Genomic DNA, 6,332 nt, shown 5'->3' with positions numbered 1-6,332 from the left:
CCCCCGCCGTTCTACTTTTTTTTTTTTTCCACCCGCCTTTCTCTACCATCATCCCCGCTCCAGTTTCTACCTCTCCCATTAGAGCCCATTTAGCAAGGCGGTATATCTGTTGTTTCGCTCGTTACTTTCATCTGCCAGGATAATTGAGAGACACAATCTGCTCCCCTCCCTATTAGCTGATAAGTCGCAAACAGCATTCGTTGAGTCACGTGCGCTCAGAAAGCCATCTGTCTAACGCCCCTCTCCTGGTGATCAGCTCCACCATAATAAACTACTCACACTGTTGGTTATATGGCAATATAAGGGCATTGTGATCTGTTACTGCATAATTCAGTTTAATTGATTAAGGTAATTAATTGATGGCATTTCATGGCAATATTTGATGAACACTTGAGGTCAATTTTATGCAACTACTGCATAACCTTGTTGAGCACTCTGACTTGATAATTACGCTGCTGTTCTATTAATCCTGAAGGGAGCATGCATCTTGTTTCAATAGTCAGCGTGGCGCAGAAGCATCATGTCAGCATTACCGAGAACAAATGGAGAACTCTTGATGATTCACCATTATGTTGGTTCCCCATTGATTTCGGTTCATCATGTATTTTTTTATTTTTTTTTTGGTTTTAAGAGTTTAAATGAGATTTAGTGGTTTTCCTCCACTAGTCTGACACCGTACCTTGATGTCCCTACAAAGATGAGGTATTTTACAACGCTGTAATTATGCTCAATTGTTAGTTCAGTTGCAGAATTTGTTCAACTAGAAAATTAGAACAGCTTGGAGTCTGATTCATAAAGAGAAACAGAAGCCAAAAGTTATATAAATGCTTGCAAAGTCATTAATAGTCAAAAACTTTTTTTGTGTTTTTGTAGGAGCTTTGTCATAAGCCAACACAAATCAGTGCATATTGTTGTTATATTAAAAAAATATGTTATTTTTTTTTTCCCAATAATATCTAAAGTGTTTTGTGCATGTATAATTACCCTCCTAAGTGAATATGAAGAACTACCTTCACTGCAATTATAGTTGCACATTTTCTGGGGGGAGTTTCTGCCATCATTGCTCATTTCATGACTTTAAAGCTTAAGCTAAGTCCACAGTCCTAATGGACCATTTGTATGTACAATTTTGATTAAAGAGGTTAATTTATTGCAATTTCAACCAAAGCTATAACAAAGCAAAATACATAAAAAGAGAAGTGCTGTGAATACTTTGTGGTACTCACAGGGTTGCAGAGCATAAACTGCTCTACAACTTTATCCTGATCTGTCTAGTGTGTCCTTAGTCTTGATGAAACTGTTTGTTCACTAATGGTCTTTAATAAACCTCTGATATGTTCATAGAATAGCTGTATTACGCAAGGGTTAAATAGCCCACGGGAAGACTCTATTATTAAGATGAATTCAAGAAGGGAGTTGGTTGCACTGGATTTTAACTTTAGAAATGAGTGTGAAGGAGGTTGAATAAAAATGCATACCATCCCTCTCAGATTTCTGTTTGCAAAGACATTTTTAAAGCATGTATCATTTGACTTTTGATTTGCAATTCTGCTTTGTGCTCTTCTGATGTGTTAAATGCCACCCAACTAAAAAGAATTTGACTTTGTAATTGACTGTTTTAATCTATTTTCTTCATTCTGGATTTTAAAAATGTACACTTACTTTTTACCAAGATTAAAATAAGGAAGCACAAAAATGTCCAAAATGTTAAAATTTCAGACTTGGTATTACTATCAGAGTTAGAACATAATAAATAGATCATACATTTTGACACAAAAGCAAGGATTCTCTGAAAAAAAGTGACAGTTGCCACAGCTAGCATGATGTCTGTGGACTGACAATCCAACTTTTTTGACAACAAAACCGCTTCATTGCTGCAGTTCAGACCAGTTCATGTTTTTGAAATGGTGATGCTCACCTGTCACTGACAAGTCATCTTTCTTGGACAGGAAATGTATATTGGACCAATGACATTTCCCCTATTTTCAAATCTGTGTGATGGTGCTGAACTCACATTCGCAACTTGCCAAGTAGCAGAATGGGGCAGACTTCTTAAATACTTAGAAACAGAGAGGGTTCACACGGTTGTCATCGTCAATTATAGATTTTGGATGTCCATAGAAAAATGGCAACACTTGTGGGGGGATGTCTTGGCAAAATGAAGAAAAATACCAGGAATAATTCTGGGTTTACTTATACTGTCCTTGTCTGCAGAAAATGTTCTTATCACAAACCTGACAGCTTCATTGATTCATTCACATTTGATCTATTGGACAGTTTCTTCCCAACCATTAGACATTTCAGATTTTGTCTCAAAACACATTTTCAAATTTTGAGTAACAGTTCACTTTCATAACTGTAGTTTTGACAGAGGAGGGTCTGCACATTGAAGCACTATACATGGGTATCCATTATTTAGAAATTATAAGCTGTGAAAAATTTTAATGCATCTGCTTAAAATACTGTGCAATAAGAAAATTGTAAGCACTCAAAGATTAGGAGAGAGTCTCACATTTACCTTAAATGAAGAAAATGTCATGCAAAACATTACAATTTTATTTACTTTATATTATAGCAGTAATGATCGTCATCATGACTACAGTATTATTTAATGCTTATCACTAAAGCTGTTATTTTTTATGTTTGAACTGTGCACAGTTAGCCAAATACTTCTTATCTTTAAAATCAAAGTATGGTTATATATGAAGTTGCCGCATTGAATCTGTTATTTTGAAACTGGTATACAGTGATTTTTATTCCTAAATGTTTGTTTTTATTGTGACATAATCTAGAGCATATTTAACAGCTTGGTCACGTTAAGCAGCTTGGTCAGAACTCGGATAATACAGTCTAGACAGTTGCAAAAAGTAGACCAGTCAGATGTCCTCAGGGAGAAATATCACTTAAATTTTAACGATTCTGGATACCAATCGAGATGTCAAGTCCAGGAACCAGCAGTTGTGTTAGACCAGTGTTTCATTGGCTTCACATTTGTCTTTGATGAAGAGCTGTTGTTATTCCTGTTCGCCTCTTAGTGGTAGTATTTGTGGGGTGGGGCGTGGGGATGGGTGTAAGTGCTACCATGCACTTCTTATCTGGACCATAAAGCACTTATTGATCCTGGTGAACTTTTGCCTTCCTCTCCCCTCAGTCCTTCCCTGAACCTGATGTCTATGGATCTGAACACAGTCAAGGAGAAATCTATAGCTGGGGGGAAAGATGATTAAGTGTTGCTGAACAATGAAAAAGGATATAGGACCGCACACTTTTTTAGAGAGTACCAAGTCCAATTAACTAGACTCTACCAAGAGAATCAATAGCTGTCACCAAAGATTTCACTAAGCGATCTGAGTGAGATTTTAGTGGAATTCATTGATGCTTTTCCCCATTCATCCCTTTTCAGATTATTGTGCAAATGTCAAACTTTTTTTTTCCTTTGGCCCCTATGTATATGTTTGTACATTTGCCAGTTTTTGAGGTGTCTATTGGTGCTGTTTGATTACTCCTCTGTTTATGCCCACGGCAACTCATGCCAATCACCACTCCCTCCCTATCATTTCTGACAGCTGCCACACCAACACTACGCTCGCCACAACTGCAGTACTTGCCCTTTGACCTTGTCTCAATTTGCCCATCCCTCCTTCACACATTGAGCTTGGTCAGATTTATGCTCAGGCAGAGCTCGGGCAGCCAAGGAGTGCTGTGCAAGGCTCTGCCATAGATTCCTGATGGACAGTCAGGTCTGGGATAGAAGCGTGTCCTTGAGAGGTTGAAAAATCAATAGCCTAATGGGAAAGTGGTTATGACTTCTCACAGTTTACCCCCGTCATGCTCCTCCTTCTCTGTTACACCTTCCTACCTGGAATAACAGTCTGTATTTCAAATAATCTAGCCCCTCAAAAAGACAGAGAATTTTTTTTAAGTTGCTCATTAACGTGAAGCCTGCAGAAAGAAGATTAAAAACTGATATATGGTCCATATTTTGTCACCATGCCATTTGAGCAAGGGAGGAGTCTCTACTTGTTATTACATTGGGCTGGAGAAAATGGGATTTAACCAGGCTTTTGCTGTGAGTAATAACACATACAGTCACTGTGCCTCCCACATGTCATGCCTGTAAATCAGTGGATCAACTGCACTAAAAGGAAATGCAGGCGGGACTTAAGGGATACGAGGAAAGACACTTCATACTTTCTCCCTCTAAAATAATAGCTAACAGAAACAGTGTTGTTTTTTTCCCCCTATATTCTTAATAAGTAAATCCACCTCACTGACCTTAGACAAAACTATTTGCAATTACACTTTCAAAAGTGTTAAACAACCCAATTTAGAAACAGTTGTGTACGCCAAATAAGGACCGTTTCAGCCCCAGGTTGATTTAACGTAACTGGGTTAAGAGTTTCATTTGTTTCTCTTAAGTGAAGCGTACCGAAAATTTACTGAAACTTGGCTCTAAAACCAATTTACATACAGAAACTTGATTTTAATATTCCTTTACACACCTCCTTTGCAGGATTTTACCTAGTATTGATACACACTAAAATCTTGATAACAATTCATGCTAAGCAACAATGCATAAAATATTGACTGACATATTTTTGGTCAATATGGGAATGTTGACTCTGTAACCAGCTACTTAGCAGCTAAAAGGCTCATTCTGTAGCGTAAACAAAGTTATTAACACAAACTACTGTTGAAAATATTATACATCATCTGTTTACCATTGACTTTTAAAAGAGCTTTAGGGAAGTCTGATGAGAAAGTTGAATTGTGCAAAATGGCAATTTGTGAAGAATCATGAGTCAACTAATAATCTTTTCTCTAACTCAACAAATTGGGTCATACTTTTTGGTTAAAAATTATGTGACTTCTATACCAAAAGCTTAAAGCCAGAAATAACCCTGCAATATTTAGACAGTAACTAGAAACAGGGAGAACAACGTGTGCTTTCTGAATACACCAAGTGGCCTCCTTATTTGGCCCATATGTGTGAAAAACACAGCTGGCTGAGTCACTTTTTAAATCTGCGTCCATTGTTACAGTGATGGGAAAAGAGGTATTATCCAAAATGACAACTAGATAGCAAACTCCAAGCTTGAAAGGAGAAGAGCGAAGGTCCCTTAATCAGTGTGTAAATAGAGGCGGGAGTTAGAAGAGAGCGCTGATGAGGAAATTACTATGAGACGAGCGGGGCAGAATGAGAATGTTGCAAAAACATTTTAACCAAGATTACACTGTGGGAGAGAAGACCAGATAGAGACCGAAAGGAGGATTTTTGTTAGTTTTCACCCAGTCAGTGTTACATAAGCATGAGGTTTGTGGTTAGACCGAAGGTCTTTGGAGCTGTTAGGTCAAAGATTCAAATGAAAAATGACACATTTTTGTGATTGTGGTGTGCAGAGAGCAAAACAGCATACTGGTTTTGCAGAATCCGAGTTGGCTTCTCTTGCCGCTCGCTGTTTGTTGAGAGGCATGAAGCAGAAAAGATCAAGATCTGGAAGTTGTTGTTTTTTGTTTTTTGTATTTTACAATGCCGTATAACTGCCAAATTTTTATTCCATTTCCATGCCTGTGGGGGGAAAAAATGGCAAAACACTTTCCACTGGACCAAGGGTCCTCCACGTTTTGCACACACATCAGACTTGCTCTCTAATGTAATTTTTGGTGTGCTGGAGTAGGAAGGGAATTAACTGTATTAGCACAAAATAAACAACTCTCCTCTGGGTCAGCCTATAAACTGATTCATCCATGTGGCTCACATGCTTTTCTCCCTGCTCCCTTTGACTGCCTATCTTGTTACTTGCCAATCAAACCAACAGAAACAAATTGATGCTTGCTAGTTTCAAACTAAAGCCACTCTGTTCATCATACGGTGGAAATTACTGTATATATTTATTGTTTTACCAAGTAGCCTGACATCAATACACCCTGGGCGTTGGGGACCCGGCATTAGAACCCTAAAGGTGCGTTGTGGTATCTGGGACCAAACATTAGTCACAGATCTTTTAACTCCTGTGAGTTGCAAGGTGCTGCCTCTGTGGTTTGACTTGTTTGTCCCACAGATAATAACAAATGCTTGATTGGACTGAGATCTGGGGAATTTAGAGGTCAGGTCAACACCTCAAACTCATTGTTCTGCTCCTCAAGCAATTCCTGAACTATTTTTGATTTGCAGCAGGGAGTATTATTCTGCCAAAAAAAAAAAAAGGAGCTAAAGCCGTCTGAGAATACAATTTCCACCTTTGCCGTTCTGTTGCTATACAGTTCAATACACATCAATCTGCACTGAGTGTTCTTATGCCTTCCTGATAGAACCAGATAAATTTCTTCAG

Source organism: Poecilia formosa, unplaced genomic scaffold (assembly GCF_000485575.1).
Source record: "Poecilia formosa unplaced genomic scaffold, Poecilia_formosa-5.1.2 Scaffold44, whole genome shotgun sequence".
NCBI lineage: Eukaryota > Metazoa > Chordata > Actinopteri > Cyprinodontiformes > Poeciliidae > Poecilia > Poecilia formosa.
The sequence above is the reverse complement of the archived record's forward strand: the minus strand, read 5'-3'. Positions refer to the sequence as shown.